We start from the raw sequence: 17,390 nt of genomic DNA on the forward strand, positions 1-17,390 counted from the left end.
CTGTGACGATGCTCTATCCCCCGTGACGATGCTCTATCTCACTGTGACGATGCTCTATCCCACCATGAGGATGCTCCATCTCACTGTGATGATGCTCTATCCACCGTGATGATGCTCCATCTCACTGTGACGATGCTCTATCCCCCGTGACGATGCTCTATCTCACCATGAAGATGATCTGTCTCACTGTGATGATGCTCTGTCTCACCATGACGATGCTCTGTCTCACCATGACGATGCTCTGTCTCACTGTGACGATGCTCTATCCCCCGTGACGATGCTCCATCTCACTGTGACGATGCTCTATCCCCCATGACGATGCTCTATCTCACTGTGACGATGCTCTATCCCACCATGAGGATGCTCCATCTCAATGTGACAATGCTCTATCCACCATGATGATGCTCCATCTCACTGTGACGATGCTCTATACCGCCATGACGATGCTCTATCTCACTGTGACGATGCTCTATCCACCGTGACTATGCTCCATCTCACTGTGACGATGTCCTGTCTCAACGTGACAATGCTCTGTCTCACCTTGACAATGCTCTATCTCACCAATATGATGCACTATCCCACCGTGACAACGCATTATCCCATGACGATGCTTTATCTCATCATGACAATGCTGTATATCACCATGACGATGCTCTTTCTCACAATGATGATGTTCTATGTTACTGTGATGATGTTCTGTTCCATCGTGATGATGCTCTATCCCACAGTGATGGCACTCTATCCCACCGTGACTATGCTCTTTCTCACCATGATGATGCTCTAGCCCACCGTGACAATGCTCTGTCTCACCATGATGATTCTTTGTTTCATCATCATGATGCTCTATCCCACAGTGATGACGTGCTATCTCACCATGGCGATGCTTGGTGTCACTGTGACAATGCTCTGTCTCACAGTAATGATGCTCTGTCTCACTGTGATGAGCCTCTGTCTCACAGTGACAATGCTCTGTCTCACTGTGACAATGCTCTGTCTCACAATGATGATGCTCTATTTCCGCATGACAATGCTCTGTATCACCATTTCGATGCTCTGTCTCATCGTGATGATTCTTTGTCTCATCATCATGATGCTCTAACCTACAGTGATAACGCGCTATCTCACCATGGCGATGCTTGGTGTCACTGTGACGATGCTCCATCTCACTGTGACAATGCTCTATCCCTGTGACGATGCTTTATCGCACAGTGACGATGCTCTATCCCCCGTGACGATGCTCTATCTCACTGTGATGATGCTCTATCCCACCATGACGATGCTCCATCTCACTGTGACGATGCTCTATCCCCCGTGACGATGCTCCATCTCACTGTGACGATGCTCCATCTCACTGTGACAATGCTCTATCCCTGTGACGATGCATTATCGCACAGTGACGATGCTCTATCCCCTGTGACGATGCTCCATCTCACTGTGACGATGCTCTATCCCACCATGACGATGCTCCATCTCACTGTGACGATGCTCTATCCCCGTGACGATGCTCCATCTCACTGTGACGATGCTCTATCCCCCGTAACGATGCTCCATCTCACTGTGACGATGCTCTATCCCCCGTGACGATGCTCTATCTCACTGTGACGATGCTCTATCCCACCATGACGATGCTCCATCTCACTGTGACGATGCTCTATACCCCGTGACGATGCTCCATCTCACTGTGACGATGCTCTATCCCCCGTGACGATGCTCTATCTCACTGTGACGATGCTCTATCCACCGTGATGATGCTTCATCTCACTGTGACGATGCTCTATCCCCCGTGACGATGCTCTATCTCACCATGACGATGCTCTGTCTCACTGTGATTATGCTCTGTCTCACCATGACGATGCTCTGTCTCACCATGACGATGCTCTGTCTCACTGTGATGATGCTCTGTCTCACTGTGATGATGCTCTATCTCACTGTGATGATGCTCTGTCTCAACGTGACATTGCTCTGTCACACCGTGACGATGCTCTGTTTTACCATGTCGATGCTTGGTATCACTGTGACGATGCTCTATTTTACCATGACCATTCTCTATGTTACCGTGACAAAGCTCTATCTCACTGTGACAATGCTCTGTCCCCCGTGACGATGCTCTATCGCACAGTGATGATGCTCTATCCACCGTGACGATGCTCCATCTCACTATGATGATGCTCTATCCCCCGTGACAATGCTCTGTATCACCGTGACGATGCTCTATCCACCGTGAAGATGCTCCATCTCACTGTGACGATGCTCTATCCACCGTGACGATGCTCCATCTCACTGTGACGATGCTCTATCCCGCCATGACGATGCTCTATCTCACTGTGACGATGCTCTATCCACCGTGACGATGCTCCATCTCACTGTGACGATGCTCTGTCTCAACTTGACAATGCTCTGTCTCACCTAGACAATGCTCTGTCTCACCTTGATAATGCTCTGTCTCACCATGGAGATGCTTGGTGTCACTGTGACGATGCTCTATCTCACCATGATGATTCTCTATGTTACCGTGACGATGCTCTATCTCACTGTGACAATGCTCTATCCCCTGTGACAATGCTCTATCGCACAGTGACGATGCTCTATCCACCATGACGATGCTCCATCTCACTGTGACGATTCTCCATCCCCGTGACGATGCTTTATCTCACTATGACGATGCTCTATCCCACCATGACGATGCTCTATCCCCTGTGACGATGCTCTATCTCACTGTGACGATGCTCTATCCACCGTGACAATGCTCCATCTCATTGTGACGATGCTCTATCCACCGTGATGATGCTATATCCACCGTGACGATGCTCCATCACACTGTGATGATGCTCTATCCCCTGTGACAATGCTCTATCTCACTGTGACGATGCTCTATCCACCGTGACGATGCTCCATCTCACCGTGACGATGCTCTATCCCACCATGACGATGCTCTATCTCACTGTGACGATGCTCTATCCACCGTGACGATGCTCCATCTCACTGTGACGATGCTCTATCCACCGTGACGATGCTCCATCTCACCGTGACGATGCTCTATCCCACATGACGATGCTCTATCTCACTGTGACGATGCTCTATCAACCGTGACGATGATCCATCTCACTGTGACGATGCTCTGTCTCAACGTGACAATCCTCTGTCTCACCGTGACAATGCTCTGTCCCACCGTGACGATGCTCTGTCTCACCATGGCAATGCTTGGTGTCACTGTGACAATGATCTGTCTCAACGTGACAATGCTCTGTACCACAGTGACAATGCTCTGTCTGACCGTGACGATGCTCTGTCTCACTGTGATGATGTTCTGTCTCACTGTGACAATGCTCTATCTCCCCGTGACGATGCTCTATCTCACCACCACAATGCTCTATCTCACTGTGACAATGCTCTGTCTCACCATAACGATGCTCTATCTCACCGTGACGATGCTCTATCTCACAGTGACGGTGCTCTATCTCACTGCCACGATTCCTCTATCTCACTCTGACAATGCTCTGTCTCACCATGACGATGCTCTGTCTCACTGTGATGGTGCTCTGTCTCACTGTGATGAGCCTCTGTCTCACATTGACAATGCTCTGTCTCACTGTGACAATGCTCTATCTCACCATGACGATGCTCTGTCTCACCATGACGATGCTCTGTCTCACTGTGATGATGCTCTGTCTCACTGTGATGATGCTCTGTCTCAACGTGACATTGCTCTGTCACACCGTGACGATGCTCTGTCTCACCATGACGATGCTTGGTATCACTGTGACGATGCTCTATCTTACCATGACGATTCTCTATGTTACCGTGACAATGCTCTATCTCACTGTGACAATGCTCTGTCCCCCGTGACGATGCTCCATCTCACTGTGACGATGCTCTATCCCCCGTGACGATGCTCCATCTCACTGTGACGATGCTCTATCTCACTGTGACGATGCTCTATCCACCGTGACGATGCTCTATCTCACTGTGACGATGCTCTATCCCACCATGAGAATGCTCCATCTCACTGTGACGATGCTCTATCCACCGTGATGATGCTCCATCTCACTGTGACGATGCTCTATCCTCCGTGACGATGCTCTATCTCACCATAACGATGCTCTATCCACCGTGATGATGCTCCATCTCACTGTGACGATGCTCTATCCTCCGTGACGATGCTCTGTCTCACCATAACGATGCTCTATCCCACCGTGATGATGCTCTATCTCACAGTGACGGTGTTCTATCTCACTGCCACGATTCCTCTATCTCACTGTGACGATGCTCTGTCTCACTGTGATGATGATCTATCTCACCATGACTACGAGTCTGCCTAGATCTGTTTCCGCTGGTTGTCCTGCTGTTTGCAGCTATTCCAGGGCTCGTGTGTCTCCGCGGGTTCACCCCTCTGGCAGGGCGGTAATGCTGGGTGTGGTAATACCGCAGGTTTACATGTAATCCCGCTCACACACCCATGAAATGAGGACTAACCTGCCTAGATCTGTTTCCACTGGTTGTCCTGCTGTTTGCAGCTATTCCAGGGCCCGTGTGTCTCCGCGGGTTCACCCCTGTGGCAGGGCGGTAATGCTGGGTGTGGTAATACCGCAGGTTTACATGTAATCCCGCTCACACACCCATGGAATGAGGACTAACCTGCCTAGATCTGTTTCCACTGGTTGTCCTGCTGTTTGCAGCTATTCCAGGGCCCGTGTGTCTCTGCGGGTTCACCCCTGTGGCAGGGCGGTAATGCTGGGTGTGGTAATACCGCAGGTTTACATGTAATCCCGCTCACACACCCATGGAATGAGGACTAACCTGCCTAGATCTGTTTCCACTGGTTGTCCTGCTGTTTGCAGCTATTCCAGGGCCCGTGTGTCTCTGCGGGTTCACCCCTGTGGCAGGGCGGTAATGCTGGGTGTGGTAATAAACTGTGAGCGAGTCCTGCCGGAGGGGCAGCGGTCAGACACCGAGCATCCTTCAACACAGCTGGCGTGGGGCACACCGGGATTCAATGGCAAGCACTGTGGGGGAGGAGTAGTAGGGCGACCAGTGCCCCCCACCTATGGACTTATAGACGGTAACACCAGGGCTTTAAGTGTGCCGGGTCTCCCCAGCAGTTTTTTTAAAAGGGCCTCGAAACAGGTCTCTATCGGGCTCTGAGTTGTGCCCTGGCACACTTCTCACTAGTGGAGACCTTACAGCATGACGTCACGCCAGGTGAGCCTTGTAGGGGAAGGGAAATCCTTTAAAGAGAGTCATTTTCTCTGGATTTTCCTTTTCTTTTTGAATCTCAGGAGCAGCAACATTGTCCTGGTGTCACCAGGGCTTTAAGTGGAAGCTTTTTCAATATCATATACATTTACAAGCCATGATTGCTGCCTATTTATCTAATGCAACTAACAATCATTGACAAAGCCAATAGTCCTGACTTATTGTAGGTATGATTTTACTTGGTGCTTCATATATCTGGGTGCAACAACAGAAACAGCAAAATACAATTCGGGAGGCGCACTATGGTAAGCACAGATTTTTATCTTATGTGTAGTAAACCACGCCCTTAATTACATTGGCCACACTCCTTATGAAACCCTCAGTTTTTTTATCCCACTTAAAGCCCTGGGTACCAGTGATTACGGGGGTGTTTGTCTCTGAGGGGTTCTGTGATGTCACTCAGCACCCCAAGGTGACAGACACCCCTTCATTCACGTTTTTCACATCTATACTTTATATTCTGTGTGGCCCCAAAAGGATCTTCCCTGCCTTCACCCACTGCGCAGGCGCAGAGGATGAAGGGAGAGCCATGACCCGCCCTCTCCTATGGGACGCAAATATGAACTATAAATATCTTCCCGTCCCGCCTTTTATTAACATGTTTTTATTAGTAATTTTCAGAATCACATAAAGGCCTCGTTGAGGCCGTGAGGGGCGGGGCGTCGCTGCTCTCGCTACGCGTCCAAGGACAGGAAAGAAATATTGCAAAATAGAGTAACAATAAGAATAAAAAACAAACATATACATTCCAGGCATGGAGTAAAAGCAGCAGCAAACAAGCATTGGCATAGCCAATAGGTCTCGCCTTTGGGACCTTGTAAGTAAAAAAAAAAAAACTGCAGTGTAAGACTTCACGTTTACCTTTACTGCCTCCTAAATACGAAGCAAATGTAAATGTGAAGTCTTATACTTAATTTTTTTTCATTTTTTTTTCCATAAAAGGTCCCCAGGGCAAGTGTTAGACATGGGATCTCTGGTTGGCTGAGGCTTGCACCAAAGCCAGCAGAACCACCACTCTAGTCAGGGCAAGGGAATTACACAGCTCACCCCCTTGGTAGCTTGGCACGAGCAGTCAAGGCTTATCCCGGAGGCAATGAGTAAAGCGTTTGCCCGCCCCCTGAGCAACAACCTCCCAGGCCCCCCACAAAAGGAACTCCACACAAGGTTATATATAAAAATATCCTTTGTATTATACCAAACACATTAGATAATAAACACACAACTTACACTGTTCCACTGGCACGGCGGAATTTACAGGGGATTACATACATGGGACAGGGCCACCTGGACCACTGTCAGGAATAAGCACTTGGTAGAACTAGCACTTTGTAGAAATAGCACTTTGTAGGAATAGTGCTTAGGACAGAGAATAGTTGTAGCACAAAATAACACTTGTAGAACACAACCAGTAACCACTGGTAACAGGTAGGTACACTATACGCAATCCTAACCACCTTAGGCATGTATCACGCAGGGAACCCTGAACTCACTAGCATAACCTATACTAGGAAAAACAACCTCCTAAGCATAAACACATTAGAGGTATAGGCAAAAAAGGCATTGCATATTATGCATAGATCACATTAGGCAAGTAATCACATTTGCACCAAAAATCACATAACTGACCCCAGGCCAACTTGGCCTCTCAGGGTCCCATAGGCCCATGTCCAGAATGTCAGGGCTGGGCTCCGCAGACAGTCAAAGAAGAATGTGCAAGGGTTTTTAGGGCCTAGAGGCCCGATGTAGGTAGGACTCATTTACCGATTCTTATTTACCGAATTTTACCGATTCGGTAAATAAGAATCGGTAAATAAGAAGGGGGGGACATGTAGGAGCATCCAGATGTTCCTTTTACCGAATCGGTAAAAATCTGTATTTACCGATTCGGTAAATACCGACCGGTAATGCCCATTCATTCCTATGGGCTTTGAAGCCCATAGGAATGAATGGGCATTACCGATTCGGTATTTACCAAATCGGTAAATACCGACTGACACAAGGGTGCAGGGGGTGTCACTTTGACACCCTCTGGCACCCCCAAAAGAGGCTCGGGTGCCATGTGGCAGGCACACCGGTCTGCCTGTCATATGGCACAGGTGTGCATGCACACCGAATCGGTATTTTACCATCAAATAGATTTGATGGTAAAATACCGATTCTGTACGGCTTGTGGGACTCTGAAGAGTCCCACCTACATTTCAAGTTTACCGAATCGGTAAAAATACCGATTCGGTATTTTACTGAATCGGTAAATTTACCGATTCTGTAAAATATGTGGCCCTACATACCATATCTCAAATACCGGTCGGTAACGGCCGAAAATACCGATTTTCGGCCGTTACCGACCGACCTACATCTGGCCCCAGATGATGCAGCTCCCCACTAAGTGCTGGGCAGCTGGGGAACGGAGCCTGGCACCAGCGTGCCTCCTGGCTCTCCTCTGGGCTCTAATAAACAACAGTGCCCACAGATCAACGTGGGAGCCTTGCAGGCTCTAAATCAGAAAATGCCCCCATAGGTGTAGGAGCCACGTACCCCGGGAGCCTCGTGGTCTCTAAAACAAAGATGCTGTCCAAATCACATTGGAGCCTTTCAGGCTCGGAACCAAAATACCCCCAGAAGCCTCTTGGGCTCTGAAAGAAGTATGCCCCCGTGTTGGAGTTGCCTGCACACTTGCAGGGCAACTCAGGACTACCAGGAAAATGCCCCCAATGCACGTGGAGCCTTGTGAGCTCTAAAACAGAAGAAACGCTGCACGTAGCAGAGGAGCGACCCGCAGGGACGCCTGCACTCACCGGCTGCTGGGAAGCAGCGTCTCCTCTCTGCGGCATCTCCTCTCTGCGTCGGTAGGGGAAGCTCTCTCCCCTCGGCTTTCTCCCGGCCCCTCACAGTAGCCTGCTGGACTCTGTCACAGGCGGGGTTCTCCCCTAGCATGGGAGCCCTGCGGCCTCACACACTGCTTCTGGCCTCACTTCCCAGTACAGGAGCGCGGGGTGGGCTCCTGTCCACTTCCTGTCTTCGCGGAGGCACTTCCGGGTCGCCGCAGGCAGAGCGGCGGCCCTTAGTAGACCAATTTGCGGCAGTTGCAGCTGACATACAGGGTAGGCTCCAGATTTAGGAACGCGGTCCCTGGCGGGGTGGGCACCCGCTAGGGATCTCCAAAGGCCAGATACGTGGGGTAGACACCCGCGAAGCACAAAATGCAGTGTGGGCACCTGCTAAAGGAAAATAAGCAAAGGGGGATCCAACGGCAGCTAAGCGGGGTAGGTACCCGTGTCCTAAATCAGCCAGGCAGGGGGGTCTCCATGCCGGGGAACCCTCAGGGCAGGGATCACTGCTCCAATGGCGCAAATGCGCTATTTTCAGAAGGGGGATGCCAGCACTTCCCAGGGGCTGGCAGGCAGGAATCTAAAAGTCCAGGGAAGTTCCTGTAGGAGGTGGGGGGCAAAGGCTGGGCCCAGGGGCCAGTTCACAGGGTCCTCCAGGCAGGGAGGCAGTCCCCAGTGGCGGTTCCTCCTGGCGCCCAGCAGCAGCAGCAGGCCCCCCTCAAGTTAGAATCAGGAAGAGAACTCCAGTCATCCAGGGGCTGGGCAGGGCCCTGGGAGGCAAGCCTTCCCCTGGGCCCCAGCAGCAGCACGCCCCTGGTAGATTCAAGTTGGGCACAAGAACATTTTACATGAGGTCACAGCCTCTTTTTATACACACATTTCCTTTGTCTCAGGCTGCAGGGTTAAATAAAAAACAGATGCAACTGGTTTTGGAGAACTCTGTTGTGCTCAGCCCCTATCCCCATTCACAGGACAGGCTAGGGACATAAGTTGCACCACAGGGGGAAGAGCCAGCATTGTGTAGGGAAGGCGTGAGGTGTGGCTCACTGGTTAGAGGCGGCAGACCTGTAAGCAGAGAACAGCCCGGGACCAGGGTTCAATTTCCAACGCGGCAGGGTCTTGGACCAGGGTCAACGGACTCGATAATTCTCGCCTCAGTGCCTACTCTAACCAGGAAACACACTCGGCAACTCTGGGCATTAAGCTTGCCTCATCTCGACAACGGCCCCCCACAGACGCCGGGGATGCCTGGTTTCACCTTGGAGACTCCCAGGAGGGACCATCTCACAGGGAAAACCAGGACGGGTTCCCCAGCGGTCTACAGCGCCAGGACACTCGGGTAGAGTAACAGTGCGCTTTACAAGTATCCCACATTTACACATTTACAAGGCCCAGCCCTATTCAGGTCCCAGGTGCAGCCCCTCCCTGCCATCAACACGCAGATCTCCCCATTCACCACCGGGGCAGACCCATCCTGTCTCCTGGAGCCAGGCACACGAGCCACCTCCAGCCAATCACAAGCCAATTCACATTCACTGCACAGACAAGCCAACTTCTAGAAGTGGCACTTCCACACTAGACATAATAAATCCACGCACATCATCGCGCAGCATTTAATATCACGAGTCTACACATACCATACTCGACCCTGCACTCCCCACACATCAGGAACTACCATGGACAAACATATTCCCCATGCATTCCTATGGGCGGGCAGGCCAATCTCACACACGCACTCAGAGAGCGCACGCACTGTACACTGGGCACAGTGTCAAAGTGCGCAAAGACCTGAAATCACTATAATGATGTAACAAAAAGTTCAGGGGTGAACTTGCCAGAAGGGCCAAGCCCAACAGCGAGACTATTGGCTATGCCAATGCTTGTTTAAGTCTGAGACACAGCTTTGTTAACATGTCGGAACCGTCTTTCAGACGTGATTTTTTTTCTCTAAAAATACTTCCTAAAGTTGGATTTTCTTTTTGAAATTAAATTTTAAAAAGTGCCCTTAGCCATGGGAATTATCCTATGGCGAGGGGGGCATCTGATAGTTTGTATTGTCCCCTTCGCCAGTGTTTTCCTGGCACTGATGCGCAGTGAAAACTGACCTGTTTGTCTATCCATGTAAGGGGCATATTAACAAGAGAGGGAGATAAAATAATCTCCGCTTTAGCGTCCATTTTCGCACGAAAATCTGCAATAATAATATCGCAATATTAGCAAGAACACATGCATGTTTCCGCAATTTACCACCCGCTTTGCATCGCATCGTTAATGAGATGCAAAGTAGGCATGCCTCAATCGACTACATGGGAAAATATAGCGAAGGCAGCTTTGCGATATTTCTACCAATGTCCTGCCGGCGTAGCGTTAAAAAAAATCGCGCTAACCGGCCTTTAACCCTGGAGTTTAACGTCTGCTAAAATCCAGTGTTAACAAAGCGATACCATAGGGGATGATGGACAGAATGTTTGAGCAAATCAAACACTCACCCCCAGTCAACTGATCTGGGTTTAATCCACCATCGTTCTTTAGCTCACTTCACCACCAAAGATCAGACATGGGCATATGCAAATCAGTTTGACCATGTGCCTCATGGGAACAGTCCAGCCCGAACTGCCAAGCCATGCCTTCCAGTGTTAGGCATACTTTGCATGGGAGGTGAGTGTGGGGTTACGACCACAGGGTCGTATCAGCAAGGTCATGGCTGTTTCGCAGGGAACATCGCTGGTTTTCCAGTGATGCTGGTACATTTCCCCGCTATCGCTGGAATTTTCATTGCCAATGCGCTAAGCGTTGTAAATACAGCTCTAGCTTGGCGATAAATTCCACCGATAGCCGGTGAAAGGGAATCTCGCGCTGGGCACGGCCAGCGATACTTATTGCTGCCGCTTGTTAATATGCCCCTAAATTAGGTGGGCGGACTTGGAGGTCGGCCTCTGACGGCCCTAAATCGGGCTGTCAGAGGGTCCTAACCATGACAGAGTAGTCTCCATTGTGATTACATTAAAGATCCATCTGCATTTTAATCAGGAGTGCAGTGATGTTGTCAGCGAGGATACTCGGTCGCCATTGTGACAAAGCATCTTTACTCCCTTCATATACATCGGGCCCTAGGTTTCTTGATCTACAGAGCCGGCACAGCCTTATTTGGTTCAAGCTGACTATACAAACCAAATTCTTGCTTGGTATTTCTTTGAACTATTTTAGACCTTTTTATATAACACAGGCAACTCCAAGACACAGCTAAGCCATATAGAGACAGACGTACTTTAAATATTACCTGATTACCTTTTATATGGTGGGCTCAAATTATGACCTGTATGCTATTTATTATTACATATTGGCATTAAGCACATTTCCAATTTTACTCTCGTAGACACAGAGATTTAGTGCAATTGTCTAGAGTTACATAATTCAGCTAGGTGCTGATGCAAAGGAACTCACATCGGTGGGTCACAGGTCAACTCAAGAAGGTCTTTCTCAAAAGTGTAATCATACATTTCTAAAACAAGCTGGCGACTTGTCTTCACGTGGGCAGTGCTTTGAAGTGAGCGCCCCTGCCTGGAAGCCGTCTTCTCAAGTTCAGTAACCCTCCTTCTGTTTCGATTCAATTTGTGTCCTTTTAATGTCTAACGAGATCGCCTTTCTGCATCACCAGCTGCGGCAGAATTCCTTGTTTTAACAATTCAATAATATCATATGATTGATTGCAGTGTCTGCCGTGTGTAGGTAGGCGGCATGGGGTCTGCTGGTGAGTGCATGAAGGTGAACCCTCATGGCCTCACCATCTGTAGGTGGGGGGTGTGGGTTCACTTTGCCCTTTGGCGGTGAGTGCATGAAGGTGAGCCGTCATGGCATTCCCAGGGCTCCAGCAGGGCATCGTCCAGTCCCAGCCCCCTCCCAGGCGAGCAGTGGCGGCCAATGTCACTCCAAGGCAGGGCAGCAGGTGTGGGCAGAGTCGGCTTTCAAGGACTTTCCCTAAGCAAGAATCTGAGCCCGCGTTCCGTGTCATTATGTTAAGGCGCACACACAGAGAGGGAAGGACAGGCACTGAAGGGTGAGAGGAGGAAGGGGTGAGAAGAGAGTCACATTGGAGAATGAAGGATAAACAAGACGGAACAGTGATTGGAGAACAAGGGAGATAGTAATGAAGATGTAAGGGGAAGAAATAATAACAATGGAGAGAGCAGGGAGTGAAACAGGGAAAAGCAGAGAGATTGGGAACACGTGGTGTAAGAGAGGAAAGATGACCTAGAAACACCTCAGGTCAGCGGCGAAAGTAAAAGCACTGCGTTTGTATCAAAAGTGCACCAGGGCCAGCCCGACCGCCATCTGTTTCCAATTAACGCAACCGCGAGACGCAGGCACGATAATTGGAAACAGATGGTGCTGCTGCTTGCTCCCTAGCTACCTAGGCCAGGGGAGAGAGAAGGCAGGACATGCACCCGCCTTTGGCCAATTGCTTGCTGTCTTTTTTAGAAAGACGCATGCAAAGGCCAATAGCGCGTCATGAAAAAAAGCACATGCATGAGCGTGTGTTCAGAGTTTAAAGTCCTTACTAAAAGTTTTGCAGAGCAGCCATTGCGCGCTGGTTCAGGCGAGACCTGAAAAGCGATGCAACATTGCGACAAGACTGAGGTCCCCCTGTCTGCATTCCTTTATAAAGGAGGGCGCAGAGGGATATATATGAAATACAAAACAGGGGCTGGGGCCAGAGGGAGAAGGCGTGGGGGAAGAATGGCCATCACCACCCTGAAGGTGGCGCCACTGAGACGCACACAGCTCTGTGCATCACTCAGTCCGCCCTCCAATCCAGCTGTGTCCCTCTACAGGACACAAGGCACACCTCCAGTGTCCTGGGAGCCTGAAGGGGCATCTGAGGTCTGTCCAAAGCAACAGAAAGAAAACTTCAGTGCTGCTTAGTCACCTAAAGATCGGTTCATTCCAGAAATAGGACCTGTGACAGCCCCTGCCTCAGAGACTGTGAAGAGACTGCTTCAGCTGGCAGTCTAGAACTATCCGACACCCCCAATAGGACATTCTGTGCTCCAGTGCACAATAGAACACCTTGGCATGACCTCACACTGCTTCACATACCACACCATCCTCCGGTGGAGCCACCCCGACAAACTAGACCCGGGTACACAATTTCCTGTCATGACTGTGTCACCGCAAGCTCAGCAGATACCTATGATGGACTGGGCAGCAGGAAAGGGTTTTAACCAAGGGAGGGGTAAAAGCCTGGCATAGGGCCCCAAAGCATCATATGGTGGCATAGGGGCCCAATGCCACCTGTTGAACAATAAATGGGCAGTGACAACCGCCCCATCATGAGTGACTGTGGGAGATTTTCCCCCGTCCCCCACACACGAAGTAGATTCTTCTCCATAGTCGGTTCATCAGACACTACTATGCAGCGTATTGCAAAGACCTGCAAAGGAGTACAGTTGTCAGTCAGACACCCCAGTACCCTCAGGTCAGTGTCTAGGTTGAGAATATCCAACTTAACCCTGCTACGCTTACCCGCTCACACAGGGACAACAGGCGACAATAGTTTAGTGGAAGTGTATTATTGACCTTCGTACACAGCATTTCAGAGAGCATATAGAGAGTGGGGCAAAATGATAGGATAGGTTTTCTAAAGTGCTAAAATGCTGAGGCGTCTTGGCGCTGAGAGGTGAGTTAAAGGCATTGCATCATCTATACCAGTACCTTAGATTGGGGGGTCACCCAAGTTTTAAACAAGTTCGTAAAATGCTGCCTGTTAGATAGTAGTCTCATGGTGATCTTGGCTGCACAGTGTGAATAGCTCCTGCCTCCCCATCTGACGGTGAATTTTAGAGTTACAGATGAGACCTGTGTTTGTGGATCTCAGGTTTGTCATGGGAGTGTACAAAGAGAACAATTTCTAGACCTGGGTGGCAAATTCCGTTCCGCTCCCGGAACTTGCGGAATTTGGGTAATTTCGCGTTCCGCGGAGAACGCGAAATTGCCCAAAATTCTGTGTTCCATGACTTCTCAAAATTTTTGCTTGTTTGTGTTCTCAAAATGCGTGTTCGCAAGATATTTCCCCTCGAGCACGCAATCAGCGATTCCGAACAGTAAAAAAGCAAAGCGAACAAGCAATTTCACGTGTTTGCGGAATTTCTGCTTGTTCGCGGAGATTTTTTACCATTTCGCAGAGATTTGCATAACGCAATTACGCAAATTCTTCCCACCCCTAACAGTTTCTGGAAATCAGCTGCCCCTCCGCCATATAGTGCCCTATGAATCAAGCAAAGGGCCTTAAATTCAATTTGTTGCTGAATCGGGAGTCAGTGTAGTGACCTGATGGCAGCAGAGGTGGGATGGCCTTTAGAAATGTTTAATAACAAACGTGCAGCAGCATTTTGTGTTGATTGTAATGTTGCCCTCTCTGCCTATGAAAACTGCATTGCAATATTCTAACTTCAAAAGAATAAGGGTCACTACCACCGTTTCCTAAGTACCTGAGGGATTAAGGGAAAGATCTTCCAAAGGATCTTCAGTAAAAAGAAGCAGGAAGAAGTTACATGGTTGTTCTGAGCCGCAAAGTTAAGACGATCATTAAAGATGACCCCAAGATTCACCATCCTCTGTCGGCCACCAGGTTTGATTCCACAGGGATTGACAGTTGGCAAACTCCATCATCTCCGTTTTATCAGTTGTAATCCTGAGATAGTTATGACTCATCCAGCTCATGATGTGTGTCAGACAAGCATGAAAGCTGGCAGCAGTGGTCTCGGACTGTTTAGATACAGATATGACAATCTGTTAATTGTCCACATACAAGACCAGAGTGAAGCCATGCTCTCTGATGAGTCTGGCGAGTGGAGTGACGCATATATTAAATAGAGTCGGCGACAGTGCAGATCACAGGGAGATGAAATGATTCGCATTGCAAATTTTCCCAGTGTATGGTCTGTTTCCTAGAGGCCAGAAATGAGATAAGAAGGGCCAGAGCAGCGTCCCCAATCCCTACCGCCTTCAGCCGAGAACCATCTTGCTCAGCATGACTCTATCCATTACCAACAGAGGGAGGTGAACCCAAAACGCAGGCCCTGGAGGACTGGGTCCATGTTAGGTTGGTAGTGGGCCTCTGATATACTCGCTATTTGTATTCCAATATACCGGAAGTGGTCTGTCTTCCATCGAACCCCAGTCACCAGGAGCTTGGCGAGTCGCACCCTCGCCAGCGCAGCTACGGTAAACAACACTGTTTTATGCTTGTTGATCTGTAGACAAGAGTATCGGAAGCTGGCTCTGTACATACCATACCAAAGTAAGGTGTAGTGCGCACAGAGGCCAGTGGATCCCCAGAGTTATAGCAGAAGTTAAATTAGATACTCACTGAAAACTCTCTCTGTGGTAGGGTGGGCGAGCAGTCAGGCTAATCCAGAGGGTGGGTTAAGCCTTTATTGTGTTACCTCAATCAAGGACTGATACAAATTAAATGAAATGAAATGAGGGCATTTGTAATGCGCAGTGCTACCTCACCCGTGGTGTCCCGGCGCTGTCCGTATACCGCTTAGGAACCCTTCCTGGCTTTATCCCTGTGAAATGTCCACTCCTGGGCATCCCCAAGTTGAAGCCAGGCATCCAAGCGCTGTTGGGGCCATTGTGGAGATTAAGCAAGCTATTGCCCAGAGTTGCAGAGTGGGACCCATGATTAGAATAGGCACGAGGCGAGAATTATCAGGTCCGAGGAAATTGAGCCCAGGACCCGCCGAGGCGGGTATTGAACCCTGGTCCCAGACCAGACCTCTGCATCAGGGTCTGCCGCTCTAACCATTGAGCCACACATCTCCACATACACACACTCAGAGTCTGAATCCAGACCAGTTTAGGTAAGTATAACAAAGGTATACTTATGTTTTATTTCTAGAAATAAGCAGGACTCAGCACAGGTAGGAAAATATACTTTCAAATGCAAGTCTGTACACAGAAATGCAATTGTGGATGGAATGGGAATCATTAGAGGTTGGCATTTGCTTTCAAAACAGTACAGAATACATTAAAATTACTTGGGATTACTTGTTAGTTACATTGAATACTTGCAGTGATATGCCTGTATATCACACCGTGGGTCCTGCAGTACAAAGGTAAGGAAGACAATTTAAAATTTAAACACAGTTAGGTCAGCACACAACATTTTTGGAGGAAAAGCCACACCATGGGTTCCTATAGAGAAAAATAACTGTATTGGTTTGCAGGTAAGTCTCAGTTGTGGGAGCAAAGCTCCTGGTGTTAGGATCAGCACTGCAGGGGTCAACAATCGACACAGGAGCTGCACCAGCAGCGCCACAGGGCCGCTGGATAAGGATCCCTCGGAGACGTTGGGAAGCCTGTTGATACGAGACACTCTGTTAGGCGTAGAAAATCAGGTTTATTAGCTGCAGCTAAGCACAGTTGTCCCAGAAGTACAAAAGTAGGTTCTCAGGAGACTGCCACTTCAATTCCGTGGCGTACAATCTTTTATAGCACACATATTTACAATGTATACTCCCAAACACATACAAAGCTAGCCAATAGGAAAAGTTGGAAAACAAGCTATCGAATGTCCAAATAAGCCCTTCTTTCAGACCCCGTGTGTCAATTCTTCTCACCAGTTAATCAGTACTAGTGCTCATAATCTAATTTGCAGGTGGCAGGACATATTTGTGTGCCTCAAAGGATAGTTGTGTAACAAGAGAATGCAAGAGAAGAATAGCGAAGGCCAGTCGGATAAGACAGGGTAAGGAAAGAATAGAGAAAGGCAAACAGTCAGTCGAGACAGGGATCAATCAGTCCAGACATGAATTAGTGGGCTCGGCCAGTCCCTGACATCGGTTTCGAAAGCAAGGGCAGGAGGTTACTTTTTAACAGGAAAGACACGTAGCAGCTGAAAAACGGCAAAAACACTCTGTTCGCCGTGTCGCCTGAGTGAAGGCAGTACAAAATGGCGACGGGGCACAAAATGGCGGCTGAATACGGAACGAAGTTGAAAATTACAGAACCTCACTCCCCTCGTGTCCCTGCTTTGAGAGCATCCTACTGTACTCGCCTGTGCAGCGTGGTCGACCAATTGGATTCAAAGTAATCTGCTGCTACTGTCACAAGCTCCTCACAGAACTGCCTGTTGGAAAGTGATTCAGGGCGTCTCTCCAACAGCCCTCAATACTTATCTCACTTAACCCAGGAGCAATCACTTTACTCATCAGTGGGGCCCATAACACATACTTTTACTCCTGAGTGAGTGACAGAGAAGGCGAGCTGCTCACTAGCGGGGTACCTAGGCTCATGTTTTGTACA

Source organism: Lissotriton helveticus, chromosome 4_1 (genome assembly GCF_964261635.1).
Source record: "Lissotriton helveticus chromosome 4_1, aLisHel1.1, whole genome shotgun sequence".
Classification (NCBI taxonomy): Eukaryota; Metazoa; Chordata; class Amphibia; order Caudata; family Salamandridae; genus Lissotriton; species Lissotriton helveticus.